The following is a 19,066-nucleotide window of genomic DNA, read 5'->3' on the forward strand; positions in this document are numbered from 1 at the left end:
TGTGTGGCTTGTAAATTGCATGTGTTAGTACAAATATATTTCATCAAATGCAAATCAAATTTTTCGCATTAATAAATCACTACCAGAAACGAAGAAAGTGTTAATTGGAACTGAACTGACCAAAGTCTGAGCCCAACGGCTGTACCTAGAGCGTAGGCATTATCCTACTTGATTACTGAGACACAAAATTGAACGTTGCCTTAATTTTTTTTTTGTACATGGCTGCACGCGCAGAGGCCGTGAATAGTTACAATTGAAAGAAAACAGCCCTCGGTCACTATTTTTAACGAATTAAGCGGGTTTCAACACTGCTAGGAGTGTCTTCTTCAGAATTTAAATCAAAGAATGGTCTATAACATGGTCACAGAATTATGACTAAAAACATATGAAACAGAGTAGAAGTACGGAATCATCGTGAAAGACTGGCAGTACTTATATGTCATTTATAAAATAATAAATATGCCAAAAGGGCATTAGTCACAAAGATATTTAAGATAAAGAAAACTGTGATGGCGAGCCTCTAAGAGCTGCTCGTTACTTGCGTGGTGCAGGTTGCAAAACGGACTGGAGTCTTATACTCTGTATCATATGTTTTTAGTCATAATTCTGTGACCATGTTATAGACCATTCTTTGATTTAAATTCTGAGGAGGACACTCTTAGCAGTGTTGAAACCCGGTTAATTCGTTAAAAATAGTGACCGAGGGCTGTTTTCTTTCAATTGTTGCCTTAAATGCTTTTGACACTCACTGTATTATTCACTAAATGAATAATTTCAGTGCTTGGTGGGAAACTGCTATCGTTTCAGAACTGTTTGGTAGCCAAAACCAGTTTTTTTTTTTATACGTTCTAGAGGTAGTAACATGCAAATTATGTATTGCACCATCTACAATTCTTGAAAAAATAGCAGGTACAACGAAATATTATCGCGTAGACATTACTAATGGCATATTAAAGCATTAAAAACGTACATCACGCGTGAACGAATAATTTGTCGATCGACAAAGCGTCTTTACGGCTCCCGTCTTCCGGGTTGACTTTAACCACCCACTGCTTGCCACTTTCTTCATTTATCGTAAATTTTAGAGACGTGGAGTCACTGTCACATCAATTTTTACAGTTAATACCAGAACAGTATGGAATTGCTCATAATTGTCTTTAAAATTACATAAGTAGCTCATACTAGTTACATTTAGTAAGTCTTCATCAATCAAAATTCAGTCTACAAAATGTCTGTGAAAATTTAATGCCAGTATCATCGCCACATATCCCACTCATAACACGATTCTGTTATCGACGTTAATTTACGTAAAATGAATCGACCAACGACGTATAGAATTGCACAAAGACAAACAGTATTTCTACCTGCAAATAACTATGGCATGCAATAGGTACTGGGACGTTGAAATCGGTCTACAACAGCACCGCGCAAATCCAGCTACAGTAAATAACAAGACAGGCGAAAACATGGCACCCTGACCTCTCAGCCAAGCAGCGATTACATCACCAATGGCCACTCTATATACTGGTTCCCTATACTCTGGTTTTCTTGTGCGCCATCTGTCTGTAAATCGTATAAACTTTGTTCTGTGTGTTGCTGTATTTGAAGTGTTTGTCTGCCGCTTTTTCTGAGGCAGAAATTGACGACTTGCACAGCATTTGACTAAACTAGTGTCGAAAACTGCCTAAAAATCACACTCGGTCTAGCTGGTGTACCAGGCAACGATAGTTAATCCGCCACGTAACGAGCTTCCCTCCCCATCTCGCAAGGTACCGTTTTAGGACCTCCATTCTATGCCCATAACCCGACCTTACGCTTCCCAGCAGTGTTTTCTTCCAATTTTTGAGACGTCTTCTCCTAGAAAAAATTTAACCTCTCTTCCAGAAAAAAAATAAAGCTCTTCAAAATGTTTAATGCCTTCCTCAAAACAGTTAAAACTGCTCTTCAGCAAAATTAATCTATATCAGGAAGAAGACTAAATTCTGATTTAGAAAAAAACGAAAACTTCTCTGCGAAAAAAATCTTGTCTTCGAGCCACATGAGCACGTCTCCATAGACCATTGTGTTTATAAATTACTTGCTTTTAAGAGCGGCAGTAAATACTGGTTTCCGTGGAAAATGGTGCATGACTTCTTGATTCCTTTCAGCATTATCTGTACGTCGTGTTATTTTCCGTACACATTGAAAAGTCACCTTGTGTATAAACAAAAAATACATACGCAAAACAAAATATCAGGAGCATTACACTTGAAATATACCTGCATAAAATGGGGGGGGGGGGGGGGGGGAAGCAATCATATTAAAGCCTGGAACAAAATGCAGACAGGAAGTATTTAAGTAAGGCTGGGGGTAACCTAGTTAAAGATTTCAGAATGTGTGTTTTCAGGTCATGCTGGATGCTCTTGGTGTAATTAGAGTGTCACTTTTTGACAAGTTCATCATCTCTTGAGCGTGCTTAGCCGATGACTGACAGTTTCTCACGACTGACTGTCGCACACGCATTTTACGCATTTGCTCTACTCATAACGGCTATTCTACGGCTACAATGAATAACCCTCTGTTTAATTTCGCTCCCAGCCATATTGAATTATTTGGTACCTATTACAGACGCAGCAGGAACAAATAAACGTCCTGGGATCTAGATGGCAGCCATAATTATTTATATCTGTGCAATCGGTCTTCCCTACAATGCTGTAAATTTTTCCATTAATCAGCCCAATAACTTCCACAGAATGTGATTATTCTGGCGCTTCATTGTTTTTCAGTGTTTTGTACCACTCTTCAAAGCGTCGCAAACAAACGACATCCAAATGGTTCAAATGGCTCTGAGTACTATGGGACTCAACTGCTGAGGTCATTAGTCCCCTAGAACTTAGAACTAGTTAAACCTAACTAACATAAGGACATCACAAACATCCATGCCCGAGGCAGGATTCGAACCTGCAACCGTAGCGGCCTTGCGGTTCCAGACTGCAGCGCCTTTAACCGCACGGCCACTTCGGCCGGCCAACGACATCCGTCACACCTTCTTTCATCTATTGCTAGGCACCTCTTTGTGTCAATCTGTCTCATTTTTCGTAACCGATTGCCTTAGTAGTATTAATAATATAAATTTCAAATGTTCAAACATACATAGGTACCAAATAATATGTAAAATGTTTACACTGAATCAAATAACGATAGTGTACAGTTTACTGTAATGACTGATATGCATTTTTCAAAGCGAGGTCTCGTAGGATTACCAAGTTGTAAGCGTTCGCATCTCTTTTAAACATTGTACATTCAAGATGGCCTGCACATTTAATCAAAGGCATATACAATCTTGTTCTTGATCTACATTTCCCTCTTTTTTTAAAAAGAAAAAAACCGTTAACTGGCAAATTTAATTTTGTTCTTAATCGCTTCTTTAAAAAAAATGCCTTTTCCGTTTGAACGAGATAACTTATAACATTACAAGCCTCTGCAACATTGAGTGACAAGTTAATCTTTAAAATATGTCTTTTGAGTCATACGGTATATAGTACAAGCAACGTGCGTACCTGTCGATGAGGGTACCGTAACGTTATGTGTGCTTCGAGTCGAACTCGAGGGATCTATTTCTGTATTCAGAAGGACATGTTTCCGTCCGAATGTAGAACTCACCTGCGAAAAAAGTCTCGTTTAAAGGGTCTCAAAGTCATCTGCCAGATACAGTTTCGTCACTACAACAGTGTAACATAACGAGAACACAGCAAATAATGTTTCAGCAGCCGAAGTCACTATCGCGCAACGCAGTTGTCAGTTCCAATCCTGGTATTGAAAAAACTTTTCAGCGACTGTGAACAGCAAAGGAACGAGATGAGTTTGTAAAAATTTCATGATCATCAGACTTTACAATAATGTCATGGGTTAAATTTTACACTTATCAGTCTTACCTCTTGGACTGACATGTCCTGCCACACTACTCTTGGCAATTCGTTGTTCATATGAGGAGATGGCTTTGGTGATATTCTTGAGATTACGTACTGGCACAGGGTTTCGCCCTCTCCCTTCTCTCGTGTGGTCAACAACAACTCGAGTACGATATTACCCTACGCACGCAAATCTTAAAACGTCAGTGACGCTACTCAGTTTCACAAGTGTTATATTGCATATTGCACATACCTACCGCCAGTATGACCCGCAGTTGAAATGGTTGCAACCGGTAATGAGGTAACGTTACAAAATTTGTTAATCACAACTGCCACATCATAACCAAGTGTATTTTCAAGAACATCAACTTATTTCTACAGCTTTTTGCTACAAGTTGCCTAGAAACCGACAAAAAGTATTTTTTTCTGAACTTTCTATGAATAAAAACTTATTTTGAGAAATTTCAGACTTGTGAAGTCTGACAAAAGCATAAATTTTCAGAAAATAATTGTTTAAAAAATACTGCCGATTAATGTGCGGAGGTGTAATACACCTTGCAAACATTTCACACGTAGCTAAAGTGAATGGGAAAATCAGATTCCAAAGTTCATTTTCATTCATCTGTTATGAGCGAGGTGGTTAGTGGCAGATGAATCCGACGTTTTCCCGACTCAGTTTAGTGAAATCCATAGAAGAGTGAATATGCGTTCCAGGCATAAACATTTTCTTAAAGTAAAAGTCAAACAGAATTCCATATACAGCATTTTACAACTCGTATTATTCTCCATCACAAGACTACGGGAAGAAGGCACCATTAAGTTCTACGTCTCGATTCATTCAACACGTTATCAGTTGTTTTACAGATACACGCACCACGCGATAACTTCTGGCTATGATTCCGATTTTTCAGCACCCATGCGTCACTCATCTCTACTCTCTGTGAACGCTAGAAGGATACTAATGGATGATCATAGAAAATTGCTGAGGGAATAAATAATGTTGTGAGGATGTACTCTGTCAATGCAGGAGGCTGAGAAAAAGGAGAAACACCACGAGAAATGCATTCTAGAAAAGAAATGCAGATGCTAGCCAAGCCTGCCCATTGCCCTGTTGTACACTGAAGAGCCAAAGAAACTGATACACCAGCCTAATAACGTGTAGGGCCCCCGCGAGCTCGCAGAGGTGCCGCAAGACGACGTGGCATGGACTCAACTAATGTCTGAAATAGTGCTGGAGAGAATTGGCACCATGAATCCTGTGGGACTCTCCATAAATCCGTAAGAGTACGAAGGGGTGGAGATCTCTTCTGAATAGCTCGTTGCAAGGCATTCCCGGTATGCTCATTAATGCTCATGTCTGAGGACTATGGTGGGCAGAGGAAGTGCATCAACTCAGAAGAGTATTCCTGGAGTCACTCTGTAAAAATTATGGACGTGTGGGGTGTAGCATTGTCCTGCTGGAATTTCTCTAGTCCATCGGAGTGCACAATGGACATGAATGGATGCACGTGATCAGACAGGATGCTTACGTATGTGTCGCCTGTCAGAGCCGTATCTAGTCGTGTTAGGGGTCCCATATCACTCCAGCTGCACATGCCTCACACCATTACAGAACCTCCACCAGCTTGAACAGTCACCTGCTGACATGCAAGATCCATGGACTCAAAATGGTTCAAATGGCTCTGAGCACTATGGGACTCAACATCTTAGGTCATAAGTCCCCTAGAACTTAGAACTACTCAAACCTAACTAACCTAAGGACATCACACACACCCATGCCCGAGGCAAGATTCGAACCTGCGACCGTAGCAGTCCCGCGGTTCCGGACTGCAGCGCCAGAACCGCACGGCCACCGCGGCCGGCCCATCCATGGACTCATAAGGTTCTCTCCATACCCGTACACGTCCATCGATACAATTTGAAACGAGACTCGTCCGACCAGGCAACATTTTTCCAGTCATCAAAAGTCCAATGTCGATGTTGATGGGCCCAGGCGAGGCGTAAAGCTTTGTGTCGTACAGTCATCAAGGGTACACGAGTGGGCCATCGGCCCCGAAAGCCCATATCGATTATGTTTCGTTGAAGGGTTCGCACGTTGACACTTGTTGATGGCCCAGCAATGACATCTGCAGTAATTTGTGGAATGGTTGTACTTCTGTCACGCTGAACGATTCTCTTCAGTCGTCATTGGTCTTGCAGGATCTTTTTCCGGCCGCAGCGATGTCGGAGATTTGATGTTTCACCGGATTCCTGATATTCATGGTGCACTCGTGAAATGGTCTTACGGAAAAATCCCCACTTCATCGTTACTTCTAGAGCTGACTATAATGATGTCACGAAAACAAGCTACCTTTTTACTCAACATACCGACCTTATGGCGTGTGGCAGAAGGAACACTGTGTACAACCGTCATTTCCATAGATTCCTGCTGCCTTCGTGAATCGTCCTTGGGAAGACCGATTGTCGGTAAGCCTCTGTGTTGGTTTTATGTTATCTCATTTTATTTCCATGGTTATTACGCAGGGGAAAATACACTCCTGGAAATTGAAATTAGAACACCGTGAATTCATTGTCCCAGGAAGGGGAAACTTTATTGACACATTCCTGGGGTCAGATACATCACATGATCACACTGACAGAACCACAGGCACATAGACACTGGCAACAGAGCATGCACAATGTCGACACTAGTACAGTGTATATCCACCTTTCGCAGCAATGCAGGCTGCTATTCTCCCATGGAGACGATCGTAGAGATGCTGGATGTAGTCCTGTGGAACGGCTTGCCATGCCATTTCCACCTGGCGCCTCAGTTGGACCAGCGTTCGTGCTGGACGTGCAGACCGCGTGAGACGACGCTTCATCCAGTCCCAAACATGCTCAATGGGGGACAGATCCGGAGATCTTGCTGGCCAGGGTAGTTGACTTACACCTTCTAGAGCACGTTGGGTGGCACGGGATACATGCGGACGTGCATTGTCCTGTTGGAACAGCAAGTTCCCTTGCCGGTCTAGGAATGGTAGAACTATCGGTTCGATGACGGTTTGGATGTACCGTGCACTATTCAGTGTCCCCTCGACGATCACCAGTGGTGTACGGCCAGTGTAGGAGATCGCTCCCTACACCATGATGCCAGGTGTTGGCCCTGTGTGCCTCGGTCGTATGCAGTCCTGATTGTGGCGCTCACCTGCACGGCGCCAAACACGCATACGACCATCATTGGCACCAAGGCAGAAGCGACTCTCATCGCTGAAGACGACACGTCTCCATTCGTCCCTCCATTCACGCCTGTCGCGACACCACTGGAGGCGGGCTGCACGATGTTGGGGCGTGAGCGGAAGACGGCCTAACGGTGTGCGGGACCGTAGCCCAGCTTCATGGAGACGGTTGCGAATGGTCCTAGCCGATACCCCAGGAGCAACAGTGTCCCTAATTTGCTGGGAAGTGGCGGTGCGGTCCCCTACGGCACTGCGTAGGATCCTACGGTCTTGGCGTGCATCCGTGCGTCGCTGCGGTCTGGTCCCAGGTCGACGGGGACGTGCACCTTCCGCCGACCACTGGCGACAACATCGATGTACTGTGGGGACCTCACGCCCCACGTGTTGAGCAATTCGGCGGTATGTCCACCCAGCCTCCCCCATGCCCACTATACGCCCTCGCTCAAAGTCCGTCAACTGCACATACGGTTCACGTCCACGCTGTCGCGGCTTGCTACCAGTGTTAAAGACTGCGATGGAGCTCCGTATGCCACGGCAAACTGGCTGACACTGACGGCGGCGGTGCACAAATGCTGCGCAGCTAGCGCCATTCGACGGCCAACACCGCGGTTCCTGATGTGTCCGCTGTGCCGTGCGTGTGATCATTGCTTGTACAGCCCTCTCGCAGTGTCCAGAGCAAGTATGGTGGGTCTGACACACCGGTGTCAATGTGTTCTTTTTTCCATTTCCAGGAGTGTACAAATGATGAGCATTTACATAACGCTGTCACATTTATTTACGCACTGCTCTTTCTTAGCTAGTTAATTAGTTATACATACACGAAGAATTTTAGAATAATACTATATATGTTAGCTTAATACAATATTAAATCACAACGTAAAGTTAACTAATTCACAGATGCAAGCTTGTAATTACGTACATGTGATGTTTCGTAATAATTCGTACGTTGTTTGTGAAGTACTTTCATACACAAATAATTGCAAATATGTTTCAAAAAATAATTCATTTATATGTCATATCTAGAGATCGCATGGAACACACAAAGACAGACACGCACAGATTTTGAATGTGTGATCTTCCAGTAACTACCACCGTGTAAAAACGTTCTAGATTGAAAAACTTGTTTTATTATTCATATGTATATGTAAACACAGTAAGTATCTTTTAAGACGTATGATTTAACCGCCTTTAACTTCCTAAGGACATTTGTTGGGAAACGCCATTATTAATCATGGATACTCTATAAGTTCGTATTCTTTATTGACTGCATGTTTTGTTCAAAATATTCCCAACCGGCACGTCACTGTTTCTTCTTCTTATTGCTAATAAGTGTGCTTTTGAAGTGTTGAAATCAGACTTTTGTAGGCTTTCTGGTGGAGTTTCTAATTTGATGAAGACATTGTTTATACAGAAATAACTGTTGTCCAGACTGGTTCTGAAAGTCTTGTTCAGTTTCCCATCACAAACCTTTGCCAATGTGTGTCGCGAAACCCACACAACATGCACTGAAGCGACAAAGAAACTGGTATGGGCATACGTATCCAAATATAGAGATACGCAAACAAGCAAAATACGGCAACGCCTATATAAAACAACAAGCGTGTGGCGCAATTATTAGATCGGTTTCTGCTGCTACAGTGGCAGGTTATAAAGATTTAAGTGAGTCCAAACCTGGTGTTACAATCGGCTCACACGTGATGAGACACAGCATCTCCGACGTAGCGATGAAGTGGCGATTTTCCAGTACGATTATTTCACGAGTGTAGCGTGAATATCTGGAGTCCGGAAAAAACATCAAATGTCCGATATGGCTGCGGCTGGAAGAAGATCCTGCAAGAACAGGACTAATGACGATTGAAGAGAATCGTTCAACGTGACAGAAGTGCAACTCTCCCGCAAACTGCTGCAGATTTCAATGCTGGACCAAGTGTCAACGTGCGAACCATTCAACGAAACATCATCGATATGGCCTTTCGGAGCCGAACGCCCTCTCGTGACCCCTTGATGAGTGCACGACACACAGCTTTACGCCTCGCCTGGGCCCATCAACACCGACACTGGGCTGTTGACGGCGGGAAACATGTTGTCGGATCGGACGAGTCTCGTTTCAAATTGTATCGGGCGGAGAGACGTGTACGGATATGGAGACAACCTCATGAATATATGGACCCTGAATGTCAGCAGGGGATTGTTCAAGCTGGTGGAGACTCTGTGGTGGTGTCAGGCGTGTGCAGCTGGAGTGATATTGGATCTCTGATGCGTCTAGATACGACTCTGACAGGTGACACGTACGTAAGCATCCTGTCTGATCACCTGCATCCATTCATGTCAATTGTGCATTCCGACGGACTTGGACAATTTCGGCAGGACAAGGCTCCAGGGATACTCCTCTGAGTTTAAATACTTCCGCTGGCCACCAAACACCCCAGACATCAACATTATTGAGCATATCTGGGATGTCTTGCAACTTGTTGTTCAGAAGAGATCTCAACCCCCTCGTACTCTTACGGATTTATGGACAGCCCTGCAGGATTCATGGTGTTCAGACACCAGTCGAGTCCATGCCACGTAGTGCTGAGGTCCTTCTGCATGCTCGCGGGACCCCTACACGATATTAGTCGGTGTGCCAGTTTCTTTGGCTCTTCAGTGCATGTGTAATCCATTCAAGAACATTTCATAAAAGTACAGACACTAAATAAGCCAGCCTATCTGCGCTATGGCAGTTTCCAAGTAGTGCGTCTTTCATCTTACAGCAAAATGAAATAGGTGAACTACAGTTTTAACAGCATTTTCATCGCACGCCGATCCGGGCATATGAAATGGTAATATCAGAAAATCTGTCACATAAATAACCACTTTTCTGGAACCATAAACGGCATAATTTCACTTGAGAAAAATATGTCGCTGGTTAATTCGCTCGTTAATACGGTTACGAATACATATTAGTTTCTAAAATTTACTATCGCCTCAAAATTATGTGAAAGGTCGGGACCCGAAACTGGAATCTTGCGTTTCGTCAACACCGCTCTTACTGTATTATACAGAGATTTATTCTTGACGTTAAAACTTAACAAAAAGTTCAAATGAAATCGGATAAGAAAAGTCTTCGTCAGAGAGGTATGATAGCACTTATTATTTACGGCACAAAAATGAAACACTTATCACATTTATACTAACAAAAATTGCTCGTGTTTGCGTTTCATACTTTGTCGTAAGTTGTGAAAACTTCTTTTGTGTTCTTATTCGGTCGTATCTATTTTGGATATGTTTTCTCAGAACATCGACATTGGCTTGGGAAATTGAATACATCAAGGGTTTTAAATGTCCCCAAAGGAAAAACATCCGTTAGATCCAAAGGTGGTGATCGGGCAGGCCATGCAATGGATCCCCGTCGCCCCTCCATCAATCTACCTGTTCGGAAACTGATTATTGAGATACTGACGGGCTGTACGTGTAAAGTGAGGTGGATCAACACCGTGCATAAGCCACGTTCTTTGTACTGCATTCATATGTACAGCATTAAGTAGATGAAGTGGCACGTGTCTGAGAAGGTACAGACTTTTCTTTACAATAAGACGCTGCGGAAATACACTTTTTGATCAAAAGTATCCGGACATCTGACTGAAAATGACTTACAAGTTCGTGGCGCCCTCCATCGGTAATTCTAGAATTCAATATGGTGTTGGCCCACCCATAGCGATGATGACAGCTTCCAGGCATACGTTCAATCATGTGCTGGAAGGTTTCTCGGGGAATGGCAGCCCATTCTTCACAGAGTGGTGCACTGAGATGAGGAACTGATGTCGGTCGGTGAGGCTTGGCACGAAATCGGCTTTCCAAAACATCCCAAATGTGTTCTCTAGGATTCACGTCAGGACTCTATGCAGGCCAGTCTATTACAGGGATCTTATTGTCTTGTAACCACTCCGCCACAGGCCGTGTATTATGAACAGGTGCTCGATCGTGTTGAAAGATGCAATAGCCATCCCCGAATTGCTCCTCAACAGTGGTAAGCAAGATGGTGCTTAAAACATCAATATAGGCCTGCGCTGTGACAGTACCACGCAAAACACGACCACACCATAACACCACCACCTCCGAATTTTACTGTGGGCACCACACACGCTGGCTGATGACGTTCACCGGACATTCGCGATACCCACGCCTTGCCATCGGATCGCCACATTGATTCGTCACTCCACAAAACATGTTTACACTGTTCAGTCGTCCAATGTTTACGTTCCTTACACCAAGCGACGCGTCGTTTTGACATTTACCCGGCGTGATGTGTGGCTCATGAGCAGCCGCTCGACCATGAAATCCAAGTTTTCTCCTCCCGCTTAACTGTCATAGTACTTGCAGTGGATCCTGATGCAGTTTGGAATTCCTGTGTGATGGTCTGGATAGACGTCTGCCTATTACACATTACGAGGCTCTTCAACTGTCGGCGGTTTCTGTCAGTCAACAGACGAGGTCGGTCTGTATGCTTTTGTGCTTTACGTGTCCCTTCACGTTTCCACTTCCCTATCACATCGGAAACAGTGGCCCTAGGAATGTTTAGGAGTGTGGAAATCTCGCGTACAGAGGTGTGACACAAGTGACACCCAATCAGCTGACCACGTTCGAAGTCCGTGAGTTCCGCGGAGTGCACCATTCTGCCCTCTCACGTTGCCTAATGACAACTGAGGTCGCTGATATGGAGTACCTGGCAGTAGGTGGCAGAACAATACACCTAATATGAAAAACATATGATCATATAGTGTGGGTAGGGGCTATTGAGATGGTCATGAATAATTCGACTCCAGACCTTGAGGTTGAACTTCTGTTAACGACTGTCCGTCGCATTTCATGAGGTTTTTTTTTCATACACCTACGTGTGATTGTTGTGATAATTAAAGTCATCCTCATCATTGAATAAGGTACCTGGTAAGAAACACAACACATTCCCTTATCATGCGTCGACTGGTAGTCATTCTTGGCTGAATGTCTGCCTCATCTAATCCTTGCACCAACTGCAGATGACACAGGTACAGAAGATTTTTACGCTGAATATTCCAATTCATTAAGTGATTAAGGCCTTTCCGTTTCGCAGTTCTCCTTGTACTAGTTGATGGAATTTCATAGTACGAAGAACCGTTCTTCAAGCTCAGGCGTTCGTTCATCCTGAGATCTCCCACCATCTGGAACTGTATTTCCGAATGAACCCATCTCTCATAAGCGTTGGTGGAGTCGTATAGACATTCTTGCACAAGGAAACTACCAGCAATGGCAAAGTTCAGCATAAAGCTGGCTTGCTGAGTTTGAATTGCCATCTGCTAGGTCGTACCTTTAGTGCATAACTATTTAGGTATAGAAACAGCCAACGTTGGAAGATTCATTTTTACTTAAATGGTTGGTAGTATATATCCCGATTTATTCCTCTTTAGTTGTCCTTTACCTTGTTTATGTCTCTGCTTTCTCAAACATCTACCAACCTCCTGCTCATCTCCCCTACCCTACCCTGAGCCCTCCATTAGCAGTATTTTGGATATACCTTACATTCTGTAGTCCGTTTCCTTTTAACTACTCTGACTGATACTGAGATTTTCCTCCTGGTGAATCTTCTTGGCTAATACATTTATTGATTAACGCATCCTTCGGCTCCAGTGTGAACTACAATCTGTTGATGACTACGGGTCGCTGTGCGTTGGGAGCTTGTATGTTAAAAAACTTACGTGGTTTAGTTCAGGTTTAATAAAATGGTCTGGGCCCTTTTTACCGGCATATGGCTTTTATAAGAATTTTTATGAATAACACATGTGAACGATTGCCCATTTTGTGGCTTAGTATAGTCTCCGTTCTGAATCTTAATGATCCATAATCACATTCTGCTTAATGTTGCACTTTTGTTCCAAGTTTTAACAAGTTTGTTCTCACAACTGTTAAGTTTAGACTGTTTTATATTCCTCTCAAGCTTTTAGGACCGACGCCTGCCTGGACTACAAATAACTGAGTATACTTAACACACCTGTTTTGGTTGTTTTCGTCTTAGTTTATTTTATTGCTTAACATTTTGGGCAGTTCGCCAAGGTGCTTGTTCTGTGGTCTCTTATCTTCTTGTCGTTCCCTTTTACCAATCACTTCTATTGGTTCCTTCCACGCAGGCGGTGGCACTAATTGCCTGAGAGGACTATAAAACAGTCTTTACTTAACAGCTGTGAGAACAAACTTGTTAGAACAAAAATACATTATGCAGTATGTTGATTATGAATCACTAATATTCAGAAAGGAGAATATACTAAGCAACACAATGGGTAAATTAGTCGCATGTGTTATTCTTAAAAATTCTTACAAAAGCCATATGCTGGTACAAGAAGCCCAGACTATTTCATTAAACCGGTAATTACAAGAAAAAGGACCACAGAATGTAAGGTATATCCAAAATACTGCTAATGGAGGGTTGAGGGTAGGGGAGGGGAAAGACTGGGGGCGACAGCAAGATGAACAGGGTGTTGGTAGATGATTGAGAAAGCAGAAAGATAAACAAGGTAAAGGATAGCTAAAGAGGAATAAATAGGGATATATGCTACCAACCATTTAAGTAAAAAGTGAATCTTGCAGCTTTGGCTGTTTCTATACCGAAATGGTTATGCACTAAACTTGCGATACAGCAGATGCCAATTCAGACGCAGCAAGTCAACTTCATGCTAAACATTACCCTTGGTGGTAGTTTCCTTATGCAAGAATGTCTGTACGACTCCACCAGCATTTACGAGAGATGGGTTCATTCGAGAATGGAGTTCCAGATGGGATGAACAAACCCCTGAACTTGAAGAACGGTTCTTCGAACTGTGAAATTCCGTCTACTTGTACAACGAGAACTGCAAGAATGGAAGTCGTTAATAACTTGACGATTTGGAACATTCTGCGTGAAAATCTTCTGTATCCGTGTCATCTGCAGTGGGTGCAAGGGTTAAATGAGGCAGACATTCAGCCAAGAACAATTTTCTGTCAACGCAGGTTAGGTGAGTGTGCTGTGTATCTTATCAGGTAGCTTATTCACTGATGAGGATGACTTTTAAGGTGATGGGACCTTCAATTATCATAACAATCACATGTGGGAGTATGAAAACCCTCGTGCAGTGCGACGGACAGACATTAACGGAATTCAGCCTCAACGTCTGGCGGTGACTTACTCATGACCATCTCAATGGCCCCTACCTGTTTCCGCAACATCTTACCGGACAAAATTATCTGTACTTTCTCAGACACGTGCCACTTCATATACATTTCCTCCCCCACTCCAACCTTTCCCACTCCTCCTCCATACCTCCCTCTTTTCCCTGGAGCTGTTCCATTCCTTGCTCTCACCAGGAAGGCCGCTAACCTTTGGCTTTAACTCTTCATATTTTTTACGTATCTGAAACTACTACTTTATTGTTTGATTATATAGATACATCAAGTTGTTTTTTGCCTCTATGTGTCCTAACAATTAGTGCCGTTTGGTGAAGCGTAAGAGGCAGTTTAGCGTTTTGATTTCTGTCTTCACTTATGAAGTGTCGTTGGAAATGGTTTATAGTCTTATATTTCCTTAAGTCTATTTCTGGTTAAGTATTTGACGAATGTGATATATCGTGAAAGGCGGTGATAAGTTTTCAGTTTCATTCTGCTTTGGTTTCTCTCAACACTATTTTATGGTTCATAGCGAATGATGTTACGTCTCGCTATAGCATACGACTTTTGTTTGTATACTCAGTATGTGGCGGTGCTGCTGTTTACTGTTCGTTGGTATTAAATGTACAGCTGTTTCGGGAAAATTTTAAAGAGCTCAAGTGTGGTGATTGACTTGTACTTTTATTGTATTAATTGTTTTGCCCTCGATTATTGGAATTCTACTAAAGACATTATCTACATCCTGATTTGGCACCCCCTATCTGAGGTATACTTGTGGCCAGAGGAAGTAGGCTATCAGTTATGTATTTGTTCTGTCATTGTTCATGATTAAATTTGACTTCGATATACGTATCTGTAAAATCTTAACACCGTTTATGCGCTATTTCGGAAAACACTGTTCTGTGTGTCTGGAACGTATACCCTGATACGATACGTTCTGTATCTTGTTATACACTCAGATGACAAATTTAAAAAAAAAATGGTTCAAATGGCTCTGAGCACTATGGGACTTAACTTCTGAGGTAATCAGTCCCCTTGAACTTAGAATTACTCAAACCTAACTAACCTAAGGGCGTCACACACATCCATGCCCGAGGCAGGATTCGAACCTGCGACCGTAGCGGTCGCTCGGTTCCAGACTGTAGCGCCTAGAACTGCTCGGTCACTCCGGCCGGCTGACAAATTTCATTGGATAGCGATGTGCACATATACATATGGCGATAGTATTGTGTATACAAGTTATAAAAGGGCAGTGTATTGGCGGAGCTGTCGTTTACACTCAGGTGATTCATGTGGAATGGTTTTAGAAGTGATGAAGGCCACACTGCGGGAATTAACAGATTCTCAGCGCGGAATGGTAGTTGGAGCTAGATGCATGGGGCATTCCATTTCGGAAATCGTTAGAGAACCAATATTCCGAGATACACCGGACAATGCAGCGGCTGACAGCCTTCACTTAACGACCGAGAGCAGAGGCATTTGTACAGAATTGTTAGTGCTAACAGACAAGCAACGAAGCGTGAAATAACAGCAGAAATCAATATCGGACGGACGACGAACGTATCCGTTAGGACAGTAAGGCGAAATTTTGCGTAAATGGGCTATGGCAGCTGACATTTGGCGCGATTGCCTTTGCTAACAGCACGTTATTAACTGCTGCACCTCTCCTGGACTCGTTGCCATATCGGTTCGTTCTGAGACGTGGCCTGGTCAGATGTCCCGATTTCACTTGGCAACAGCTGTTGGTGGGGCTCGAGCGAGACGCAAGCAGTACGAAACCATGGATCGAAGTTGTCAACAAGGCACTGTGCAAGCTGCTGGTTGCTCCATAGTGCTGTGGGCTGTGTTAACACGGAATGTACTGGGTCCTCTAGTCCAGCTGAACCGATCGTTGACTGGAAATGGTTATGTTCGGAAACTTCGAAACTTCCTGGCAGATTAAAACTGTGTGCCCGACCGAGACTCGAACTCGGGACCTTTGCCTTTCGCGGGCAAGTGCTCTACCATCTGAGCTACCGAAGCACGACTCACGCCCGGTACTCACAGCTTTACTTCTGCCAGTAGCTAGTCTCCCACCTTCCAAACTGGCAGAAGCAAAGCTGTGAGTACCGGGCGTGAGTCGTGCTTCGGTAGCTCAGATGGTAGAGCACTTGCCCGCGAAAGGCAAAGGTCCCGAGTTCCAGTCTCGGTCGGGCACACAGTTTTAATCTGCCAGGAGGTTTCATATCAGCGCACACTCCGCTGCAGAGTGAAAATCTCATTCTGGAAATACTTCGAAACCATTTGCAGCCCTTCACGGACATGACGTTCCCAAGCAACTATCGAATTTTTCTGGATGATAATGTACCATATCACCGCGCCACAATTCTGGTTTGAAGAACATTTTGGACAATTCGAGCGAATGGTTTGGCCATCCAGAATGTCCATCGAACGTTTATGGGACATAATCGAGGCGTCAGTTCTTGCACAAAATCCTGCATCGGCAGCACGTTCACTATTATGGATGGCTATAGAGGCAGCATGGTTCAATATTTCTGCAGGGGCTTAGAGAACTCAATAATTTTTGTAACAGTTTATTGGATATAGTGTAATTCTAACTTGGTCTCGCAAGATGATTTGAAGACTGGTTCAGGTAACCAGAAACTAGGCAAATCAATGCAATAGAAAGGGAATCTTGCAACTTCGGCTGTATCTAAATCGAACTGGTTAAGGCAAGTTGCTGTTCTGCAAATAATGTAGCATGCTGAAAATCCATAGTGCATTTCAGACACTAGATACACAAAACAAAATAAATGCTATGACCAACTGTAAACAAGAAAATGAGTAAGAATGCACACTTGACGTAAATTGCGCTATGAAGAGTCACAACAGGAAATTCCTGGCATACCTCCCTAACGAATGATTTTCGAACCACGTTCATTAAAACATTTTGTAATGTGTGTGTGTGTGTGTGTGTGTGTGTGTGTGTGTGTGTGTGTGTGTTTGTGAAATCGTATGGGACTTAACTGCTAAGGTCATCAGTCCCTAAATTACACATTACTTAACCCAAATTATCCTAAGGACAAACACACACACCCATGCCCGAGGGAGGACTCGAGCCGCCGCTGGGATCAGCCGCACAGTCCATGACTACAGCGCCTTATACCGCTCGACTATTTTGTAATGTTTCGATGTCATAAATAAATTGCTCGAGTTTCTCACAGATGTATTTATATAAATATAGATATATTTATTCGATGTATTTTTTTTTTAGTGGGCCATCCTTCTTCCGTTATAGATCCCCCATAAATTGCTAGAAAACTTCTTAAGTTCAAGTTTTGCATTTGGAACTGATTTTTACCACTAATTTTTCCTTTCAGAATGAATCCAAACGATATATATGGAAAATCAATGTCTCTTGACGTTTTTACGTTCGGAAGTTTTGAATTCTTTGACATCTAGCATAAATCTTGGAGCCTGAGTTACTGTTGTTGAGATAACTATGTTGAGCTGTCCGGTCGGGAAACATGTCTTATTCTCACAGCTTCAGTTCTGCCAATACGTCTGTGTCCTGAGGCACACATGGATAGAGCAGTTAGTAAGAGCCTTATCCGCAAAAGTCAAACACTTTTTTTAATTACTAGGTGTCAAAACAGTGGAAACTTTGCATCAGTGAGAAAGATTCATTTTGAGAAAGTTGGTTTCTGTTTTATTTTTGTTCCGAGAGCATTCCTCTCAAAGGAAACACAATATCAGTATTTTGAATGCGTTCGAAAGTTATATTGAGGTGGAAGAGTTAAACGGGGCACCCTGCAAGCCAGAACTAAAATTGGACATGTTGTTATCGTTTTCAGTCCAGAGATTGGTTTGATGGACCTCTTCATCTCCGAGTAACTACTGCTACTTACATTCTTGTGGCCGGCCGCGGTGGTCTAGCGGTTCTAGGCGCTCAGTCCGGAACCGCACGACTGCTACGGTCGCAGGTTCGAATCCTGCCTCGGGCATGGATGTGTGTGATGTCCTTAGGTTAGTTAGGTTTAATTAGTTCTAAGTTCTAGGGGACTGATGACCACAGATGTTAAGTGCCATAGTGCTCAGAGCCATTTGAACCATTTGAACATTCTTGTGAATCTGCTTAGTGTATACACCTCTTGCCCCCCCCCCCCCCCCTCTACGATTTTTACCCTCCACGCTTCCCTCCAATACTAAATTAGTGATCCTTTGATGCGTCAGAACGTGTCCTACCAACCGGTTCCTTCTTCTAGTCAAGTTGGGCCACAAATTTCTCTTCTTCCCAATTCTATTCAGTATCTCCTCATTAGTTATGTGGCCTACCCATCTAATCGTCAGCATTCTTCTGTAGTACCATGTTTCGAAAGCTTCTATTCTTTTCTTGTCTAAGCTATTTATCATCCATACATAGCTGCACTCCATACAAATACTTCCAGAAAGGACTTCCTGACACTTAAATCTGTACTCGATGTTAACAAATCTCTCTTCTGCAGAAGCGCTTTCCTTGCCATAGCCAGTCTACGTTTCATATTCTCTCCGATCATCATCGGTTATTTTGCTTCCCAGATGGAAAAACTCATCTACTACTTTAAGTGTCTGATTTCCTAATCTGATTCCCTCAGCATCGCCTGATTTAATTCGACTACATTCTATTCCAGTGGACATAGTGGTGATAAAAGATATACAACTTTATGCGAGATAGCACGTTAATGGGATGTTGAGCCACACCCCAGCAAGTACAGACTAGGCGGCAATACCTCGCCCTCCCATATTCTGAATTATCTGCTCTAAAGCGGCACAACGCGTTCTGTCCCA

General features: G+C 43.2%; 1 protein-coding gene across 1 annotated transcript in view; it reads left to right on the top strand.

Moving 5' to 3' along the window:
• Positions 1–19,066, top strand: part of LOC126176735 (metabotropic glutamate receptor 4-like) — an 848,202-nt gene that overhangs the window by 583,766 nt on the left and 245,370 nt on the right. The gene's annotated exons all lie outside the window — the stretch shown is intronic.

This window comes from Schistocerca cancellata, chromosome 3 (assembly GCF_023864275.1).
Source record: "Schistocerca cancellata isolate TAMUIC-IGC-003103 chromosome 3, iqSchCanc2.1, whole genome shotgun sequence".
NCBI classification, from domain to species: Eukaryota; Metazoa; Arthropoda; class Insecta; order Orthoptera; family Acrididae; genus Schistocerca; species Schistocerca cancellata.